Here is a 23,277-nt window from a genome sequence, read left to right as displayed (position 1 = left end):
CACAAGGCTTGGCATTCCTATCACTTGGCCAGAGCTACTAAATAACTAACCAGGCTCCCCCTCTGTGCCTCAGTTTCACTGCAACTGTGCTTTCACCCTGAACTGAAATACAGCTGTGCAGCACACAAGAACGTAAACATGTGTCATTTCTTTTGGAGCTGACAGAACACACACAAGCTGTAGAAAAGTTTCAGGGACCTCAACTACGCCTAAGGGGCAGTATACAATTGATTTATGGAATTTAATTTAGGGTTGCATTACTACTATGGAAAGACCATGTCAGAACAGGCCCTAAGTGAAAGGTTATGAAATGTAACCTTATCCAAGAACACTACTACATGGTCACTTATTTGTCACTTTAAAGAGGCCAAAACATACAATTTCCTTTCTGAACATTTGATGGGAACCAGCAGTATGTCCATCCTCCTACTAAAATCTACTATTTACGCTCACTTACCTAAACAGTGGCCCAAAACCACCATCCTCCCAAGCAGCACCTCACCAGTGTATTGCTTTTAGTGTTCCACTAATGAGGTGTCAAGTACCAGAGCATGGCTCAAAAGATGAAAAGGAGAGAAGAGAACTGATCTGCACTGGCAGGCAACACATCTGCAAATACACAGCATATGGGGAGCTTTTCCTCTTAACATGCAGGTAAGAACATTAGCATTAAATAAGCCCCTGGCATGGCTTCTATTGCTAGTGCAATAAGTCTAATTTTTAACACCATTCAGCCTTAAATTTGATAGGCAAAACTAAGGTTCTATATTTCAATTAAGAACAAAGCACTGAAATTATGCTCCAAAATTTCTTGCACTCCTTTAGGTTTCCAGTTCATTCAGAACCAGGGCTGGGATCTGGAACCATGAACCTTCATTCCCAACTTCCCAGGAATTCTTTTTTTACCCTAACCCACAACCCCTCCCAACTCAGCTGGACTGGTCAGTGTAGACTATCTTCTGCTTGGGGTCAAGCACCACTGTTGAGCAACCAGTTATTCCTTCCCCCTAAGGCTTCTCCTGTTTTTTCAAAAGGCTAAGGGAACTGAAGCCCTGACCTAGGAGCTAAACCCAGATATTTCTGCACAGTACTGCCTCTGAGCCATGCAGCCAATGAGCCTGCCAGCATGCATTCCGATATTAGACATATAGCTTTTAAGGCTCTAATTTAAAAAAACAAAAAAAAAACCTGGCTGTCCAAAATAGTCCTTAAAATTACCTCTTAAGTACTTAGGACATTCCAGTTTAACTGAAAAAGTCAATGTGCCTGGACAGTGCACGTGTATAAGCCAACATAATGGGACATGTATTTTGATTGTGTGTTAAAGCATGGAACAAACTAGCTAGCATTCCCAAGTTTACTAGAACTTTATGGTGGTTTTATCTCAAAAAAATTGATATTCTTAAAGATGGTAATAATTAATTTTTCATCTCAGGACTCTTGGATTTCATATACATGCAAAGGTTCCTTCAATGGTAGCCTTTGCATCCTTCTTGAGTAGTCTAATATATTATTAAAGCAGCAGCGCTAAACAAATTACTCAATATAATGCTTATTTATGGCTATATTTTATCATAACACTATTTTGTAACACTTCATTAACTTTGCACATGCTAAGAACAAAAAGTCCATATCATAGTATGACTATACTAACCTTCTTTTAAAAAGTCATCTTCCTTGGTATCACACTCTTTTCATATTACACATACTATATTCAAGCATCACGTGATGTACACATGTAATTCCAACCATAGTCCGTTGAGAAGCAAAGAATCAAAAATTGTATGTATTGATCTTAGAAGTAACTAAACAAATCAGAATAAAAAATTTAAAAAAAAGACAAATTTTACTAAAAAAATTTGCTTTAAAATTTGGAAAAGAAAATCTTTAGACTTAACACAAAAGAAAAACTACATACAATCTATTTTTGTTCTTAAACACTATTGTCCCAAACAGTCACCTATCCTGGCTCTAACATTATCAAAAGAAGAAAAATAGTCCAGAACGAGAGATTCTGTTGATCAGTCAATATTAAGGACATGCACACTCACAACAGATTTATCATCATTTCGCATTTCCTAGGTCTAACAAATGAGAGGGTTCTCAGGGATGATTCATGTATGCCACCATCACACCATTACTGATAAATGCAACTTGCTTTCTCAACAGTCACTTGCTGCAACTGAAAAGGAAAGGTGGAATTAAACACAAGCCAAAAGCACCTACTGCTATCTTAACAGTGATCTGAAAATCAATACAACCTCATATACAAAACCTCTTAACTGTCTCCCACTTTTCCTCTTTGGCTTACACATGTCCACACAGTGTACAAACCAAGAACTGCTTTCCTGCCCATCTGAATCTTCAACAGAATCCTTTTGTTAAAATCAGAATTACTCTTGCAGAAATGCCTTTTCCTGGCACTGGTTTTGGAATGAACACAGATCAAAGAGGATTTCTAACTTCCATTACTGGGTCAGATTCCAAAGTCTGTAGTACAATGCAGTAGATTAATCAAATTCTTTCTAACCACTGACTCACATTTCTAAAAATTACCTACTTATGCAGGAACAGAAAGGTAGAGAAAGAACAGCTGCTTAAGAATAATGGGATTCTCTACAAACAACAGGATAAATCAGACACACAAGTGGGGTGATGTTGCCCCATTTGTGTAGTTAATTCATCCTGCTTGTCAACAGAGAAAACAATAACTCCAAAACCGCATATGCAAAAATACCTTGCTTTCTCAAATTACAGGTGATTTATTCTCACACTGGTTATACATTAGAAAGAAAGAAATGCAATGAAGGGATGAAGGAAAGATACTGAATTCAACATCTCCTTCACCTGTGGAACTGACTTTGCTGCTCAAGAAATAACACACACTGAAGACAGAGAAATTTCTCTTTTTTTTGGCCGGGGGGGAGGGGGGAGTTGAAAGTTTTTACCAACTTTACCTACAGTTATCAAGTTATTTCCCCAACTGTTCTCGTCCAAGGCAGCAGTTCTTTAGGGTATCTGCTGCAGAAACACTTCAAATTCTATCCAAAGGTTTCTTGTGATATCACAGTTTCACTCCCCAGGTCTTTTACCATATCACTTGTTTTACTCATTTTACTTGTGTGACGACAAATTCATTATCTGCATTTCAACGAAAAACTGGCTAAGAGAAATAAAAAATTTCAAATAAAGGGTTAAAGCAACAAGTGGAGAAAGCATGCAGAGCACAGTTCATGGAACTCTTTCCAAACCCTCTGCATAAAATGCATGTGTGTGTATTTGGGGGGGGGGGGGGTGGTTGGGGGTATTTGTGTGTCTGAACTGCTTTTTGTGTTTGATCAGGACAGAAGATGGATACTGGAAGGCAGTTGGAAAGGTGCCATTCTTAACGAGTAATTTACAATGATTCAGTAAGGATACTGCAGCTGTAGGAACTGCTTCTTCCTCAAATGTACTGGGGCATTACTACTGCACAGGAACTTCCCTCCAGATTCTCTCCTGCCTTCCTAGGCCTAGAGCTCCCTTGCAGTCTTCTGCTCCCACTACCTTTCCAGTGGCTGGATCCTACCTACACAGTCTCTGCTGCTAGCTACAATGGAAGCAGGCAAGGCACTAAACTCAAGGGGATGGCAGGGTGGTAGTGGAGCAGTAGCCTAATGGTTAGTGTGAGTTTTGATCCTGGCAACCTGGGTTTGATTCTCACTGCAGCTCCTTATGACCCTGGACAAGTCACTTAACCCTCCCATTGCCCCAGGTACAAAAATAAATATATAATTTAAAAAACTTAGAATGTGATCCCTCTAGGATCATAGAAAATACCTGCATATAATGCGTACAGCGCTGCGTATGTCTAGTAGCGCTACAGAAATGAATAGTAGTAGTAGTATATAGGGAACTGCAGATAGAAGCTTTAAACTTGGAAAAGAAGTCCAGATATACCCCATTATTCTAACTTTTGGAGATTAAAGTAAAATTCTACTGATTTCTTTAAAAAGTCAGACAACTAGCAATTCTAACTTCCTCAGTCCTGAGCAAATTTCACAGAGTACCCGTCCTCCTAAAAATATGCAAAGTATTTGCGAAGTTTGGAAATAGTTTGAGCTGACTATGCTCACCGCATGTGGGAGTAGTTTTTGTAGGTAGGGCAGTTTACTGTGACAAGGCAGTTGGGGGGAGTAATTGTTCAAGTTGGGCAGTTGTGAGATAGTGTGGCAGTTGCAAGACAGTTTTTGAGGATTTGAAAGGGATTTGAGAATTTGGGAGAGTAGTGAAAGCCACCTTTTAAACAGCCTTTCACTGTTCTCTAACTGCTACAATTCATTTAATCTAAGTTTCCATGGTGCAGAAGCTGAATTCCTTTTCTCATGGAAAGGCACTGGACCATATTAGAGGGGGGGGGGGAGGCATTTCTCTGGAATCTGCAGCCCTATCTTGCACATTTCCCAACTTGGCATAAAAGAAACAATGGTAAAGTCACACCAAGTTTCATCCCATTCTGTAAAATTTTCAGAGTCTCATTTTACTCCTAGACAAGCAGCCTTCACTATTTAAGTTGGGGGCCACTTTGGATCCAAATGAGCTGACGGAGCTGCCAAATATCTTCCCATGCGAGTCCGTAACACTGCCAGTGTGTGTCAACAACATGTACCCCCACCAGCCCGCTTTCAAATTCAGAGTATCCTCAAGGAGGTGGACATTTGCAAATGCACTCAACATCTATATTGAGAAATGCATTGTTCATCAAGCATGCAGCTTTTCCTTCCATCTGCTTTCCTCTTTCAAAATGTTAGATATTATTAGGAAAGGAATAGAAAACAAAAATAAGGACATTATAATGCCTTTGTATCACTTCATGGTGCGACCGCACCTTGAATATTGTGTGCAGTTCTGGTCATCGCATCTCAAAAAATATATGGAGGAATTAGAAAAGGCACAGAGAAGGGCAATGAAAATGATAAAGGGGCCGAGACAACTTTCCTATGAGAAAAGGCTAAAGCTGCAAGGGCTCTTCAGCTTGGAGAAGAGATGGCTGAGGGGGGATATGATAGAGGTTTATAAAATAATGAGTGGAATGGAATGGGTAGACGTGAAGGGAAAGGGAAATGGGACTTGATATACCGCCTTTCTGTGGTATTTTGCAACCACATTCAAAACGGTTTACATATATACAGGTACTTATTTTGTACCTGGGGCAATGGAGGGTTAAGTGACTTGCCCACAGTCACAAGGAGATGCAGTGGGAATCGAACCCAGTTCCCCAGGATCAAGGTCCACTGCACTAACCACTAAGCTACTTGAAGCGTCTGTTTACGCTTTCCAAAAATACTAGGACTGGGGGGGGGGGGGGGGCATGCAATGAAGCTACAAAGTAGTATATTTAAAACGAATCTAAGAAAATATTCTTCACTCAACGTGTAATTAAACTCTAGAATTCGTTGTCAGAGGATATAGTAAAAGCAGTTAGCTTAGCGGGGTTTAAAAAAGGTTTGGACAGCTTCCTAAAAGATAAGTCCATAAGCCACTATTAAAATGGACTTGGGGAAAATCCACTATTTCTGGGATAAGCAGCATAAAATGTAATGCACTGTTTTGGGATCTTGCCAGGTACTTGTGACCTGGATTGGCCACTGTTGGAAACAGAATGCTGGGCTTGATGGACCTTCGGTCTGTCCCAGTACGGCAATACTTAAGTACTTATGGGTAGAGAGGCAAAGGGTAGCAGAAAAGCAGCCATAATAATTGTCAACCTGGAGATCTCCAGGAGCCACCACCGGCCCCCATGCCTTGCACTGAAGAACACTGCCCTAGACACTCTCTTCTTTTTGTATAATTCTTTCCAACTTCTGCTGGAAAAGTATCTATGTCCAGATCCTTGCTAGAAGCATAAATGTAATTGCCAAAAAATGGGGCTACATTAATCATCATGTCCACACATTTCAAGCTATCATATCACACAGCAGAAAATTCCACTTAGGTGCCTCAATAATGCAAACTCCCAAAGAAATAAAAATGATCCTATGTTCAACAGAAATAATCAGTCTTCTCAGATTGGAAGTAATGATGGTACCATCTGAAAAGCATAATCAGCAGACTATTACTTCTTCAGAAAACACTTATGCTCAGTGACCCATGACCTCTGAATTCACTTTTTGTCCCAGACGAAGTTAATTAGCATCATGGATTTAGTGCAAGCACTGAATAACGGGGGCAGGTTTTTACTAGTCTTGCCACTGGAAAAATGACTAGTTTTAGGAATAAGAGGCTGTAAGGAGAGAGTACACATTGTCTCCTTTGGGTCATGTGAACTATCTAGAAATGTCACTCATACGGTTGAATGATTTGGCCATTGCAGAACCAGACAGTTTTTACAAACTGAAAACAGAATATCTTAATACATGTATTACAAAATGTGTACCAAATCAACAAATTTCTTGAATTTGTTGATTTGGTTTGTGTTTCCACACCACCAAAAAATGTGGTTACAAAATGTGTACACATAATATTTACATAAGTTATTTGTATTCTTGCATCAAGAAAGCCTGTGTGTGTCTGCACCAAGGCTTTTCCTTCTTTTTCTGGCAAAATGTCATGGGAAGTGAGGGCACAAGCAAACATACAGAATGAGACAACTATTTGCAAACAAACCACAGAATTTCATCACCGGAGCCCTAACTTCTTAAACTGCAGGAAAATCAGATGAGGACACATAACTAATGTTTCAGAAACATAAAATACATGAAAATTAAATACAAATTAGAACGCCAAGTAGAATGATTTGGAAACAGCATGTCCTAGAGGGAAGGACAGGATAAGATATTTGGGCTGCAAATGAAGCATGGTCTTTTACTCATACATGTCCATTATACTTACAAATGAGTACTGCACTAATTTAATCACCAATTATTTGTTTGAGTTTAAAAGAGATAGGAAGAGCGCAGAGAATAGTTCATGAAAAATTGACTACTAAAGGACATAAATGTGAGAAACAATTCAAGCAATTTTCTAGACAAGATCCGTTTGAATTTTTTTATGCCTCACAGTCAAGTTTGGAATTGTCATTCCTGTACCTTTGTAAAACATTTAAAGATTTTAATGGAGAGACCACACAGTTATTTTGCAAATACAGGTTATAAGGAACTCAAACACACATTTATGATATTTTTACAAGTGTGCAAATCAGATATTAAGCATCATCTTTTTCCAAAAAGCAGACAAATGGAATATATGTTGTGACAAATAGTATTTAATCTTGATTTATGGTCTGCTCCTATTTGACAAAATATTAACTTCGCTATGTCCTCCTCTGCACGTCATGGCCAACATTTTGTATCACATTTTCCCCTTATTTGATCGCCATTTTGGAAGATGCCCGATATTGCATTTTTATACATGGCATTCTATGCTGTGGTTGCTACCCAATGCAGAGGTGTGGCCTGCAGATAGAATACAGATAGTGGCACTGTTAATGCCCTGTGTAAAAGTGGAACAGGAGCTATCAATGAAGGAAGTTAAATAGCAAAACGGGGCAGGTAAGGAAAGTTCGGAGAAAAGAATGGAAATGTGAGACTGGGATTAAAGAAAATACATGCACCCACTTGCAGACTAATCACAACAGGAGAAGAAATTTGAACAGGAAGCAACTGTGCTATGCTCATACCAAAATCTGAAAATAACCAAAATTATGCACAACAGTAAAATACTATGGAACAAATGCATTCTGCTTGAACTGAGGCCTTAAATGTCTTTGTGGCATTAGAAAAAGAGAGGAGCAGCTGCAAAGGTCAAAAATGTACATCAGGCGTGGATGCTGTTCAAAAATATCATCCTGAACGCCTAGGCGGAATATATTCCATGAATTAAAAAAAGGAGGAAGAAAGGCCAAACGACAGCCGGCATGGGTAAAAAGTAAGTAACATAGAAATATGATGGAAGATAAAGGATAAATGGCCCATCCAGTCTGCCCATCCACCGTAACCACTAACTCTTCCTTTTCCTACGGGATCCCATGTGCTTGTCCCACGCTTTCTTAAAGTCTAACACAGTCCTTGTCTCCACAACCTCCAGCAGGAGGCCATTCCACGCATCCACCACCCTTTCCGTGACAAAATACTTTCTTAGATTCCTCCTAAGCCTATTTCCTCTTAAATTCTTCAATTTTGGAGACCGCACCTTCGGAAAGATATAAACAGGATGGAGTTGGTCCAGAGGGCAGCTATAAAACTGGTAAGCAGTCTTGGACATAAAACATATAGGGACAGGCTTATGAACCTCAACATGTATACGGTAGAAGAGAGGAGATATGATAGAGATGTTTAAACATCTCAGGGGCATTAATGTACAGGAAGTGAGCCAAATTTGAAAGCACTTAGTACGAGCATGGCACAGTTGTTTTCTGTTCAATTTTCTTCTCCCACTGTGATCAGTATGCTACAAGTGGATGCGTGTATTTTCTTTAATCCCAGTCTCTCACATTTCCATTCTTTTCTCCAAACTTTCATTACCTCTCCCCTGTTGCTAATTTACTTCCTTCATTGATAGCTCCTGTTCCACTTTTACACGTGGGAATTAACAGTACCGTTATCTATACTCTATCTGCAGGCCACAACGCTGCATTGGGTAGCAACCGCAGCACAGAATGCCATGTCTCAAAATGTCAAAAAACCAAAACCAGTGACAGGGAATATAGAATCACTAAAATAAGAAAAATCCCATATATAAAGAGAGAGAGGATGTAGCAGCAAGTGACCAGATACATCTTCAAGTAAACCAAAATATTTGTGAAAGTGCTGTTTGTGCAAAACTACTCAAAAAGTGTACAATCACATTGGTTGCCCCCAAAAGAACAAAAGACTGTTGTCTGTTACTAAAAGGTATGTCATTTGCTGAAAAAGTCAGTATGCTCCCTCATTCCAGAGTGTTCTTTCATTTGAAAAAGGCTCACTTCCTGTACATTAATGCCCCTGAGATATTTAAACATCTCTATCATTATCTCCTCTCTTCCAGCATATACATGTTGAGGTTCAGAAGCCTATCCCTATACGTTTTATGTCCAAGACCGTTTACCAATTTTATAGCTGCTCTCTGGATCGACTCTATTCTGTATATATCTTTCTGTAGGGGCGGTCTCCAGAATTACATGCAGACCTCTAAATGGAGCCTCACCACAGACATATACGAGGGCACTATCAACTCTGTTCCTGCTGGTCATCCCTCTCCTTATGCACCCAAGCATCCTTCTAGCTATGACCGTCACTTTTTCTACCTGTTTAGAAACTTTAAAGCCATCAGACACAATCACCCCCAAGTCCCACTCTTTCTTTGTACACAGAAGCACTTCACCCCCTATACTGTGCTGTTCCCTCGGATTCTTGTGCATTTCTTAGCGTTAAATGTTAGTTGTCACATATTGGACCATTCCTCCAGCTTCGCTAGGTCCTTTCTCATGTCATCCACACCTTCCGGGGTGTCCACCCTGTTGCAACGTTTGGTATGATCTGCAAACAGACCTTACCAGATAGCCCTTCCGCAATATTACTCAAAGATGTTAAAAAGAGCTGGTCCTAGGACTGATCCCTTTGGTACTCCTCTGATAACATCCCGATCTTCAGAGAAAGCTCCATTTACCACTACACTGTCTCCTTTCATTCAACCAATTACTCTAGGTCCTATACCGAGGGTACTCAGTTCATCTATGAGTCACCTGTGTGAAACCGTGTCAAAGGCTTTGCTGAAATCAAGTATATCACGTCTAGGGCCCTTCCCACGCCTGTTTGGTCACCCAGTCGAAGCAATCAATCAGATTCATCTGACACGACCTGCCTCTAATGAAGCCGTACTGCTTCGGATCCTGCAGTCCATTTAACTGGAGAAATCTCACAATCCTCCACTTTAGAAGCATTTCCATTAGTTTACTCACCACTGAGGTCAGACTGACAGATCTGTAATTCCCAAATTCATCCATACTTCCACTCTTGTGCAGAGGGAAGACATCCGCCATTATCCAGTCCACTGGGACCACTCCGGACTAAGGAAGCATTGAAAAGGTCAGCGGAGTAGCCAAAACTTCTCCAAGTTCCTTGAGCACCCTTGGATGTATCCCACTAGGCCCCATCAATTTGTCTACTTTTATTTTAGCTAGCTCCTCACATACATAGTCCTCTGAGAAAGGGTCCTGGTCTACCATACATCCATCCCCATTTTCATTTTTCTCTGGTAGTACCCCCATCCTTTAATCCGTGAATACAGAAGAGAAATAGTTAAGCAGTTCAGCTTATCCTTATCAGCTTCCACATATACCTCCCCCTCAGTTTGAGTCTCACAATGCTATTATGGCACTTCCTCCTGTTGCTTACTTATCTGAAAAACATCTTATCCCCCAATTTTACCATATCAGTTATCTTTTCTTCCATTTGACTTTTTGCTTTCCTGACAGCATTCAAGAACCTGAGTGGCCTTCTTTTCCTCTTTCCTTTATGTAATTTATTAACCTAAAGGTTAGTTGCCTTTAAAATAGCTCCTTTCAGTCTTGTTCACTGCTGTTCTACTTCCTTCAGCTGTTCCCATCCTACTAACGCTTTCTCAGAATCTCAGCAAAGTTAGTTCTTTTGAAATCCAGAACCTTCAATCTTGAATAAGCCCTCTCTTCTGTCTTAATATTGAACCACACCATTTGGTGATCATTAGATGACAAATGGCCTCCCACCATGATGTCAGAAACATTCTCTTCATTTGTAAGCACCTGGTCCAGAATAGCTCCACCCAGGTTGGTTCCGTTACCCACTGCTGGAATAATTCTTCCTGTAGGGAATCCAAGATCCCTTTGCTTCTGGACAGCCCCGCAGAAGGGAAACCCCAATCAACATCCGGCATATTAAAATCACCTATCAGTAGTACTTCCCCTTTCCTAGCTCTCCTGAGGATGTCTAAGTCTCTATCCAATTCTTCTGACTGTGAAGTGTTAATACATTTTCCTTTCCCTCTTTCCAATTTAACCCACAGTACTTCTTCCATACTTCATGTGTCCTGTAGTACTGTCACTTTGATATTATTCTTAGCATATAATGCCACTCCTCTACCCCTTTTTTCCTACCCTATCCTTCCTGAATAGATTATAACCAGGTACAGCTATACCTCAGTGGCCTAGTGGTTAGGGTGGTGGACTTTGGTCCTGGGGAACTGAGGAACTGAGTTCGATTCCCACTTCAGGCACAGACAGCTCCTTGTGACTCTGGGCAAGTCACTTAACCCTCCATTGCCCCATGTAAGCCGCATTGAGCCTGCCATGAGTGGGAAAGCGCGGGGTACAAATGTAACAAAACAAACCACTAAATGCAAGTCTGCTTCTATCACTGTAGGATCTAGAAGTTTGTTTCCCATACTGCAGGCATTGGTATACAAGGTTCCCAAATGTTGCTCGTTTTTTTTCTTCTTCTATAAGGGCATTTGATGTCCTACCTTGCTGAGGGTTATTTATGGCTTTGGGGCCTTTTTTACCCATCCCCAGCAAGTTTAGTTTAAAGTCATCTTTAGTGCTTTAGTCAGTCTTTTGCTGAAGACAGTCAGTCCCTTCCTTGATAGATGGACACCATCACTGTTCAGTAGCTCTTGGAAAGTCATACCATGGTCTAAGAAACCTAAGCATTCACGTTAGCACCATCCATAAAGCCACACATTTAGCTCCAGAATGCGAGCTTCTCTCATTCAGCCTTTACCTTCAATAGGGAGGATCAATGAGATCACCACCTGTGCACCTAGGTGACTTACCCTCTGACCCAAAGCCACATGGATGAGCAGCATAGGAGAGTGGTCAGTAGGCTTGGTAAGTCTAGGCAATCTTTCCACATCACCACAAATTTTGGAAAAAAGCAGACAGCACACCTCCCTGGACAACATGTCTGGTTAGCAGATAGGTGCCTCAGCACCCCTCAGAAGTGAATCTCCAACCACCACTACCTTTCGCTTCTTAATGGTCACTTCTCCAGTGGTGTTGGGAGTTTTGATTGTTGTTTCCTCCTGTTTTTGAGTTGTTTCTAGCTCTTCTGCCTTCAGGACTGCGAACATCTTCAGTTCAACAGGAAATGGAGGGTTAATCTTGCAGAATCTGGTGGCCTGAGTCCAGCTGTGCTCTGTCTGCTCAAAATCTTGTCTTCCCTTTGCTAGAAGTCCCCAATGTTCCAACATGCATCTCTATGATGAATTTCTGGCTGTCACAGATGTTTCTTAAGTCTTGCCACCTCCTCTCTTAGTCCTTGTACTTCTTTCATGAGGGATTCAATTTGCATACATTTATCGCATGAAACCAGAATCTTGCCTTGGTCCAAGCATTCAGTCTGGACAGAGGCAGAAGCTGTAATAAGAGCTGCAACTTTAGGGGCTCATTGTTTCATTGTCATACTTTAAATGTAAGAGCTGTTGTACTTGTGGATAAAGGATTTGAAAAATGGCCTATCAAAGTACCAACCCTATTTTTTCCCCACACCTGTTCTGTGGGATATAGAAACAGGTAGTTTCAGTGTAAGATCTAAGAACTTGTTCAGATTTACTCTGTGGGTGAAATTCAGTGTAATTCCTTACCTATTGATGGGATATTCAGTGATTTAGGTTTCCCTTTCTGGGTATATATAAAATTCTTCTCTCTCCCCCGATTTAGTGTTTGGTTGATCTCCATCTATGGGTAACAGTTAATTCACAATGCTTTCCTGATTATCTTTCTAATACTCCTACTGCTAACAGTGCCAGAAAAGTCACCTATGTATAGTGGATATATAAACAGTAAGACTTTGTTCCCTTTTGAAGTGGGGCCTGTAGTAGGTTGATGAACAAGTTAAGGAGAAGAGAAGGTAAATTAATATCCTTTTATTAGTGTTATAAGAGATCCTTTTACTCTAAAGAAGGAAAGGCACCAATACTGCTACTGCTAATAGTGCCAGAAGGGCCAACTCTCTATAATGGATATATAAACAGTAATACTTTGTTCCCTTTTGAAGTGGGGGCAAGGGAAAAGCCTGTAGTACGTTGATGTTTGAGGGAAAGAGAAGGTAAATTAATATCCTTTTATTAGTGGTATATAGAGAGTAGCAAACTAGTGAATATCTTAACAGTGATTCTTTTAATCTAAAGCAGGAAAGGCACTCGAAACCAAGCAGAAGGCTGGAGTTATGTAATCAGGAATGATTTACTTTCAGGAAACAGCTGTAGTTTGGATAGAATTAACTGTTGGTGATAAACAGTGTATTTAGGTAAACTATTTAGGAAGTGTTAACCATTGGGTGAGTGGCGCAGGGCCTATACAACCAAATATCTGCAGAACGCGTTAGCTGTGAAACCAATCTCCAAAGTTGTATTAAACCACTTAACTACACAGATTTGGGCATACAGACAAGGATTAGAGGAAGGGAGTGCCCAAAAACACAGCTCAAAAGGTAAAGATTAGACAGATATGAGGAGAAGGAATGCCAAAATATGTCTTACCTCCGTGAGGTTTTACCACAAAAGGAAGAACCCAACAGACCGTGTGCTGGCCCTGAACTTCCTTATTACTGGAGGTTTAGCTACACCTATGCTGTTTAAACCTATGTACAAGAAACCAGGTGGGGGAAGGAAGCGGAATTCTAAAACACCATAAAGAATTAAAAGCTCTATTACCAGAATTCCGGAAAGACGGACTCCAACTTAACCAGGGTGGAACCAGGCTGCTGGGATCAAAATTTTTAAATGAGATAGAGCAACTTTTAAACCAGAAACTGGGGGAAGGCAGATGCTCAAAAACACATGGTTTGGAACAAGGTATCTTTAAAAGGTATCACCAAAACAGAGAACATAGTGCCCGACGGCGAGGTTGCAATAGAGACCATAGTAGACCAGATGTCTTTAAATAAAGAGCAGACAGATTATCAAGATTGCAAGTTATCACTGTAAACTGCTGAGCAAGCTGTAAATAGGAACAAACATTGTTTGAAATGTCTGTATGCAAATGCCAGGAGCCTAAGAAATAAGATGGGAGAGCTAGAGTATATTGCACTAAATAAAAAGACAGATAAAATGAACATCTTTGAGACCTGGTGGAAGGAAGATAACCAACAGGAAATTGCCATATCGCAGTGATAGGGTAGATCCAATTGATGCAGAGGTAGCATTATACATTGAGGGCCTTGAACTTAACAGGCTAAAAATTCTGCAGGACATGAAATATATCTTGGAATCCCTATGGATCAGAGGTGTAGCCAGACCTCGGCGGGAGGGGGGTCCAGAGCCTAAAGTGTGTGTGTGTGGGGGGGGGGGGCATTTGAGCTCGCCTCCCCCACCACTTCTGACCCCCCCCCCCCCCCGGGCCGCAAGGTACCTTTGCTGGTGGGGGTCCCCGACCCCCGCCAGCTGAAGCATTTATCTGTCCCGCGCTGGTCTCGCACTTGCTTCTTCTCCTGTTTTCAGAGCGCCGGTTTCATTAAAACAAGAGCATGCACGGCGTGACTGGAAACAGGAGAGGAGGCAAGTGTGAGACCAGCGTGGGACAGATAAACACTTCAGCTAGCGTGGGTTGGGGTCGGGGACCCCTGCCAGCCAAAAACGGGGGCCCAGGCCCCCGTGACCCCCCCCCCCCCCATAGGTACGTCATTGCTATGGATAGAAATTCCATGGGTAAATGGAAAAAAAGGATAGTGATAAGAGTATATTATTATCCACCTGCATTGGCACTAAGACTTTCCCAACCTCCCTCCCACTGTTACTGTTGCTTCTCTAGATGAGCAACAGTGACAGCAAAATAAGCTACTCACTACAGGGTTGGACTCTCCATAGTCATGGTCACTGGTCCCACCCCCTTGAATGTCACTTCCCGTTCCAGGGCAGTGTAGCTTCTTTTGCCACCACCGCTGCTGCTGCTTCTCATTTAGAAAAGCAGCAGCAGCAGGGGTGTCAGGGCAGGAGTGGGGGAGGGGACAGAGAAGGGGCAAATGCTGGATGGAAGTGAAGAGAGAAAAAGAGGGCAGACACTGGATGGAAGAGTGGAAGGGAAGTCAAGAGAAGGAAGGGAGATACTTATCCTGGGCAAGGGAGGACAAGAGGAAAGGAGGAATAAGGCACTGCTGGACTTGGCAAGAATGAAAATAGAGAGGGGAGATGCTCAACATGGCAGGGAGATAGGGGCAGGGAGCTGAATGATGGACATGGACAGAGAATAAGTGCCAGATGGACCAGGAGACAATGGCAAAAGTGTTGAGAAGACAAAGGAAGGCAGAAACCAGAGACTGGGACCAACACGATTAGAAAAATAAAATGACCAAACAAGGAAGAAAAATGAATTTTATTTTCTATTTCTTGATTAGGCTATGCTAATTTTTCTAATGTATATATACCAGAACTGGTATTCGTCCTGCCTGGGGCCTGCGAGAAAACCCTCACTCACTGGCTTTCGATCTCCAGCACAGATGTGGTAAATCTCCAGCTTTGGGACTGGTCACCCTTGACATTTCTGCAATTCATTATCAGCCTTCAGAGAAGACTCTGTTCCATAAAAACATCCATTTTCCTTCTTTTGGAGAGGGCTGCTAGACTACCAGGGCAATCAACGCTTCTATGCTGCCTCGGACTTGGTGATAAATTTCTTATGATGCACTCAAATTAGAACCTCCTATGGACTTTTTTGCCTTGTTGCAGAATAGATAATAGGCTTGTTACCCTATTGTGTGTTGTCTACTGCATGAGTAATTCAGGCACTGAACCCATTTCTACATTGTTCACCTGCTAATGTGTGCGTTGACTTTTTTCCTTATGTTTCTGCCCACAATAGCTTCCTGCATAGGCACAAAATTAGAAAAGAAAAGCTCTTATAAGATCCTATGACTGGCTATTAGTAGAAATTGCACTTGACAGGTTGGGGTTCCCTCAGGACAGGTTTGGGAATCACCAAGTTAGATGCTAGGAAACCCTTATTTGAAGCCTATTATAGGTACATACTTACGGAATTATCACTTAAATGGAAACTTCTCAGAGAATGACACGAGGACAAAGATTGCCACCACCCCCACCCCATCCTTGCAAATTCTGTTAAAATTACCATTACTGCTGATTTACCGCTGGTCCCCCATCCCTGCATCCTTCTCTACCAGTAACTTCTATATAAAGAACATTTAAATTATACATGCACGAAGTTAATAAACTTGCTGCGTATGTAAATTGTATCAAGTTTTATTAGCATGCCTAAGATCCAATGGCATGTCCTAATCTGTACTCCCACAATTCAAAAGCCATTAGATTGGCTATGAAGTAGTGTCTGATCTTGTTTTGCAATTACAGCCTTATGTAAAGGTTCATCTGAACATGGGTATAGATGAACAGCATCGTGCTCCTTCCTGATATCACCACGGCAACCGCTACAAGAGCCCTCTCCTACTATAAGTATCGAAAATCTGACAGCTCCATGATGAGCTGGAAAACAGAACTATGATAGTGCAGGAGTTTACTTTATGAGCTACCCAATATGCAGCTCCAAATTACACAATCTGACTTCTCTGAAAATCACCAACAAATTTCAAAACAGCCTCTCTCAATTCACAGTGGAGCCTCGAAACATAAGAAAGAAATGGCAGAAATGACTAGAACATGGCTACAATTAAAATTATTTTTGACTACTTGCAGATTTTTCAATGCCTCTAAGTGTCATGGTATTTGTCCTATATTTTATATTCAATATTACATTGGGGGTGCTCCAAATGTGAATGGGTCCAAAAACAGTTTTTGAAAGGGCAGTGCAAGTGGGAAAGCAAACAGTTTCTCCCCCGTTTGCAATAAAATTGGCTGTAATGGTTTGCATATTGAACTGAAAAGCTAATACAGCTTCCAAAACACACAGGATTTTGCTAGGAATCTCACAACAGAAAGACATCTCCAAGTTCAGTTTTCAAGCAGAGGCTCACATAACTCAAACACTTTTTACTGTAGTATTTTCAGGTTGCATAAACATTTAACCGGCACTGTTTCTAAGAATGATCTGATGCAGGCAGTAATAGAGAATGTGGGATGCATCTAAATCTTAGCACATTTTTAATTTATTCTTGAGATCCCAATTATTTACTTCTGAAGAAGAACTCCTACCAGCCCTGACTGCAATCATATGTGCAGTGGTAGGCAGCTGGAACATAAACAGGCAATCAAATTAACAATATGCCCATTGCCGGCACTTCTCTAACATTTTAATATAAATCAAGTTAACCTAGAGCCATTGGCAATACTTTTCTGAAAGGAATTTCACTACAGTACATCTCTAATGAAGCCATATGCTTTTTAAACAGCCATTCTTTTTAGGTTACTTTTTCTGAACTATATATTAAGCATTTGGAACGCACAATTTAAAACAGATTTTAGTGGACTTGAGAGCGACAATGTATGTAAATTTTAATACAAAAAAGGTTTCTTTGTTAAAGTGTTACACAAACTGTTGAACAATGGGGGCTGTTGTTCTGATTGCATTATATTTTGAGCATCCATGACGATAGCCCAAATTAACAGATGACAATTCTCCTTTATGAGAGGTGAAAACAATTAATGCAGGAATTCGTGTTCATTTTGAAGACTAGTAGAGAGGGGGTGGAAAGGAAGGTATAAAAAAGGTTCGAGTCAAAGCGTATTGTACAATTTCATGAAAATGCTTATTGGCAAATTATTACAAGAAAAACTGTAACAGTGGCCTCAAAATAAATATTTGACACCACTATTACCCTAAAGGCATGAACACTACTGTGAGTTTATATCACAAAACCAGAGTTCAATCTCTCATTAACACCAAATCACTTATCAGAATAAATTTTGGAGAAAAAAAAACCATGAAAACATTATGCATGGCAGAAAAGCAGGGCCGGATTAAGGCCAACTGATGCCATAAGCACTGCCCAACAATGGTGCCCCTTGGCCCTTCCACTGCTCATCTGACAAGATATTAAGACTCAAGTGCTAAGAAATCACTATTATACGAAACAAATCATATATTTCATGTTTGGATAATGGGTGTGGCAGACAGCAATGAAAGAGTTAAGGGCACTATAGCTAGGGCGAAAAACTGTGGAGTCCCTCCGTCCTTCCCTTAGTGCCCCTAAGCACATGCTTATTTTGCTTAATCCAGGACTGCATAAAAAGGAACACATCTAGACAAGTGCTTGTCAATCATTTTGTGCCTGTGACCCATGATTGCAGCCAAATAAGACTGTACAACTCCCACGAGGTGCACAATGAAGCACTTATGGAGACTGCACCCAACTTGTGATCCATTTGGTGTCCCAACCCACAGCTTGGGAAGCTCTGATCTGGAAGACAGAACATTTTTTGAGATAGTATAAAACTCCTAGCTTTTAGAAGTATAAATTTCAGGCCAAAAATTTTTTTTTTTAAAGGAACCATATCAGATATACAGAAGTACAGACTTCACAGCAAATTGGCAGCCAATATTCTGATATGTAAATAATGTACAAGGATTTATTATTTTGCATAGATGGAAACTAGTTAATCCAGATAAACTGATGAGTTGTTTCATCTGGATCCAGCTCAAGTCCATCCCCTTCATTCTGTAACTTGGTGCCTAATGTTAATACACCTGGTGTTCATGTAAATCCTGTTGGGGTTTTTCTTTCAGCTATCCACCAGGTTGATCTATCTTGAGGTGGTCCAAGAATTTTGAAATATGTCTATAAAGTGAATTAGATTACCACATGAGGTTTGAGGTACAGCATTTCAATTCATCCCTTTCTAAGACTCCCGAGACAGGCCACTGTGGCCGAAACACGATTTGAGTAGAGTCTTTAAATGATGTAAATAAATACAGCTTTAATAAAAACATCCAGTCTCTTTTCTCGTCACCTTTGCTGTGTTTGTTGCTTTTGTGCCTTGCGAGGGACTTTGTTCTTCTGTTTCTCGGTGATGTGTTCATGTAAATTATAAAATACTAGTAAAAAAGGCCCGTTTGTGACACAAATGAAACGGGCGCTAGCAAAGTTTTCCACGGAGTGTGTATGTTTCAGAGAGTGTGTGTGAGAGAGAGAGAGAGAGAGAGAGAGTGAATGTGCAAGTGTGTGTGTGTCACAGAGAGAGAGTAAGACTGGGTGCGAGTGTGTCTGTGAGAGTGTGTGTGTGTGAGCATGAGTGTGTGCCAGGGCCCCCCTCCCTCCCAGTTCCAGGGTCCACCCTCCCTCCGAGTTCCAGGGTCGTCCCACCCTCCCTCCGAGTTTCAGGGTCCCCTCCCTCCCCTGCATTCATCCATATGCAGGCAACGTCCTCTGTGCCCTGCCCCCTTCACCTCCCTCCGAGTTCCAGGCCCCCCTCCCTCCCTCCCATTTCCAGGGTCCCCCCTCCCTCTGTCCCTCCCTCCCAGTTCCAGAGTCCCATGGAACTGGGAGAGAGGGGGGCGGAGAACGTTGGAGGAGTGATGTCAGCAGGTGGTTACAATCCCAGTGAGACACATTGGAACGTTGGAGGAGTGATGTCAGCATGTGGTTACGATCCCAGTGAGACATATTGGAATGTTGGAGGAGCAAATTATTATATTAGATTAGGACGTCACAGGTGCCAATAAAGCGAATGCTACATACCTGTAGAAGGTATTCTCCGAGGACAGCAGGCTGATTGTTCTCACTGATGGGTGACGTCCACGGCAGCCCCTCCAATCGGAAACTTCTCTAGCAAAGTCCTTTGCTAGTCCTCGCGCGCCCGCGCGCACCGCGCATGCGCGGCCGTCTTCCCGCCCGAAACCGGCTCGAGCCGGCCAGTCCAGTATGTAGCAAGACAATACACTTCAAGGGAAGACACAACTCCAACGGGGAGGCGGGCGGGTTTGTGAGAACAATCAGCCTGCTGTCCTCGGAGAATACTTCTACAGGTATGTAGCATTCGCTTTCTCCGAGGACAAGCAGGCTGCTTGTTCTCACTGATGGGGTATCCCTAGCCCCCAGGCTCACTCAAAACAACAACCATGGTCAATTGGGCCTCGCAACGGCGAGGACATAACTGAGATTGACCTAAAAAATTTACCAACTAACTGAGAGTGCAGCCTGGAACAGAACAAACAGGGCCCTCGGGGGGTGGAGTTGGATCCTAAAGCCCAAACAGGTTCTGAAGAACTGACTGCCCGAACCGACTGTCGCGTCGGGTATCCTGCTGCAGGCAGTAATGAGATGTGAATGTGTGGACAGATGACCACGTCGCAGCTTTGCAAATTTCTTCAATGGAGGCTGACTTCAAGTGGGCTACCGACGCAGCCATGGCTCTAACATTATGAGCCGTGACATGACCCTCAAGAGCCAGCCCCGCCTGGGCGTAAGTGAAGGAAATGCAATCTGCTAGCCAATTGGATATGGTGCGTTTCCCTACAGCCACTCCCCTCCTATTGGGATCAAAAGAAACAAACAATTGGGCGGACTGTCTGTGGGGCTGTGTCCGCTCCAGGTAGAAGGCCAATGCTCTCTTGCAGTCCAATGTGTGCAGCTGACGTTCAGCAGGGCAGGAATGAGGACGGGGAAAGAATGTTGGCAAGACAATTGACTGGTTCAGATGGAACTCCGACACTACCTTTGGCAAGAACTTAGGGTGAGTGCGGAGGACTACTCTGTTATGATGAAATTTGGTGTAAGGGGCCTGGGCTACCAGGGCCTGAAGCTCACTGACTCTACGAGCTGAAGTAACTGCCACCAAGAAAATGACCTTCCAGGTCAAGTACTTCAGATGGCAGGAGTTCAGTGGCTCAAAAGGAGGTTTCATCAGCTGGGTGAGAACGACATTGAGATCCCATGACACTGTAGGAGGCTTGACAGGGGGCTTTGACAAAAGCAAACCTCTCATGAAGCGAACAACTAAAGGCTGTCCCGAGATCGGCTTACCTTCCACATGGTAATGGTATGCACTGATTGCGCTAAGGTGAACTCTTACAGAGTTGGTCTTGAGACCAGACTCAGACAAGTGCAGAAGGTATTCAAGCAGGGTCTGTGTAGGACAAGAGCGAGGAGCTAGGGCCTTGCTGTCACACCAGACGGCAAACCTCCTCCATAGAAAGAAGTAACTCCTCTTAGTGGAATCTTTCCTGGAAGCAAGCAAGACGCGGGAGACACCCTCTGACAGACCCAAAGAGGCAAAGTCTACGCTCTCAACATCCAGGCCGTGAGAGCCAGGGACCGGAGGCTGGGATGCAGAAGAGCCCCTTCGTCCTGCGTGATGAGGGTCGGAAAACACTCCAATCTCCACGGTTCTTCGGAGGATAACTCCAGAAGAAGAGGGAACCAGATCTGACGCGGCCAAAAAGGAGCAATCAGAATCATGGTGCCTCGGTCTTGCTTGAGTTTCAACAAAGTCTTCCCCACCAGAGGAATGGGAGGATAAGCATACAGCAGGCCCTCCCCCCAATCCAGGAGGAAGGCATCCGATGCCAGTCTGCCGGGGGCCTGAAGCCTGGAACAGAACTGAGGGCCTTTGTGGTTCACTCGAGATGCGAAGAGATCCACCAAGGGGGTGCCCCACGCTTGGAAGATCTGGCGCACCACTCTGGAGTTGAGCGACCACTCGTGAGGTTGCATAATCCGGCTCAGTCTGTCGGCCAGACTGTTGTTTACGCCTGCCAGATATGTGGCTTGGAGCACCATGCCGAGACGGCGAGCCCAGAGCCACATGCTGACGGCTTCATGACACAGGGGGCGAGATCCGGTGCCCCCCTGCTTGTTGACATAGTACATGGCAACCTGGTTGTCTGTCTGAATTTGGATAATTTGATGGGACATCCGATCTCTGAAAGCCTTCAGAGCGTTCCAGATCGCTCGCAACTCCAGGAGATTGATCTGTAGACCGCGGTCCTGGAGGGACCAGCTTCCTTGGGTGTGAAGCCCATCGACATGAGCTCCCCATCCCAGGAGAGACGCATCCGTTGTCAGCACTTTTTGTGGCTGAGGAATTTGGAAAGGACGTCCCATAGTCAAATTGGACCAGATTGTCCACCAATACAGGGATTCGAGAAAACTCGTGGACAGGTGGATCACGTCTTCTAGACCCCCAGCAGCCTGATACCACTGGGAGGCTAGGGTCCATTGAGCAGATCTCATGTGAAGACGGGCCATGGGAGTCACATGAACTGTGGAGGCCATGTGGCCCAGCAATTTCAACATCTGCCGAGCTGTGATCTGCTGGGACGTTCGCACCCGCGAGACGAGGGACAACAAGTTGTTGGCCCTCGTCTCTGGGAGATAGGCGCGAGCCGTCCGAGAATCCAGCAGAGCTCCTATGAATTCGAGTTTCTGCACTGGGAGAAGATGGGACTTTGGATAATTTATCACAAACCCCAGTAGCTCCAGGAGGCGAATAGTCATCTGCATGGACTGCAGGGCTCCTGCCTCGGATGTGTTCTTCACCAGCCAATCGTCGAGATATGGGAACACGTGCACCCCCAGCCTGCGAAGTGCCGCTGCTACCACAGCTAGGCACTTTGTGAACACCCTGGGCGCAGAGGCGAGCCCAAAGGGTAGCACACAGTACTGGAAGTGGCGTGTGCCCAACTGAAATCGCAGATACTGTCTGTGAGCTGGCAGTATCGGGATGTGTGTGTAGGCATCCTTCAAGTCCAGAGAGCATAGCCAATCGTTTTGCTGAATCATGGGGAGAAGGGTGCCCAGGGAAAGCATCCTGAACTTTTCTTTTACGAGATATTTGTTCAGGGCCCTTAGGTCTAGGATGGGACGCATCCCCCCTGTTTTCTTTTCCACAAGGAAGTACCTGGAATAGAATCCCAGCCCTTCTTGCCCGGATGGCACGGGCTCGACCGCATTGGCGCTGAGAAGGGCGGAGAGTTCCTCTGCAAGTACCTGCTTGTGCTGGAAGCTGTAGGATTGAGCTCCCGGTGGACAATTTGGAGGTTTTGAGGCCAAATTGAGGGTGTATCCTTGCCGGACTATTTGCAGAACCCACTGATCGGAGGTTATGAGAGGCCACCTTTGGTGAAAAGCTTTCAACCTCCCCCCGACCGGCAGGTCGCCCGGCACTGACACTTGGATGTCGGCTATGCTCTGCTGGAGCCAGTCAAAAGCTCGCCCCTTGCTTTTGCTGGGGAGTCGCGGGGCCCTGCTGAGGCGCACGCTGCTGACGAGAGCGAGCGCGCTGGGGCTTAGCCTGGGCCGCAGGCTGTCGAGAAGGAGGATTGTACCTACGCTTACCAGAAGCATAGGGAACAGTCTTCCTTCCCCCAAAAAATCTTCTACCTGTAGAGGTAGATGCTGAAGGCTGCCGGCGGGAGAACTTGTCGAATGCGGTGTCCCGCTG

At 43.4% G+C, this 23,277-nt stretch overlaps 1 protein-coding gene across 1 annotated transcript in view; it reads right to left on the bottom strand.

The window, feature by feature from the left end:
- The window catches only part of CDC73 (cell division cycle 73), a 476,174-nt gene that overhangs the window by 237,547 nt on the left and 215,350 nt on the right, over positions 1 to 23,277 (bottom strand). The window lies entirely within an intron of this gene.

This window comes from Microcaecilia unicolor, chromosome 6 (genome assembly GCF_901765095.1).
Source record: "Microcaecilia unicolor chromosome 6, aMicUni1.1, whole genome shotgun sequence".
NCBI classification, from domain to species: Eukaryota; Metazoa; Chordata; class Amphibia; order Gymnophiona; family Siphonopidae; genus Microcaecilia; species Microcaecilia unicolor.
This window is presented reverse-complemented; position numbering and strand designations above follow the sequence as displayed.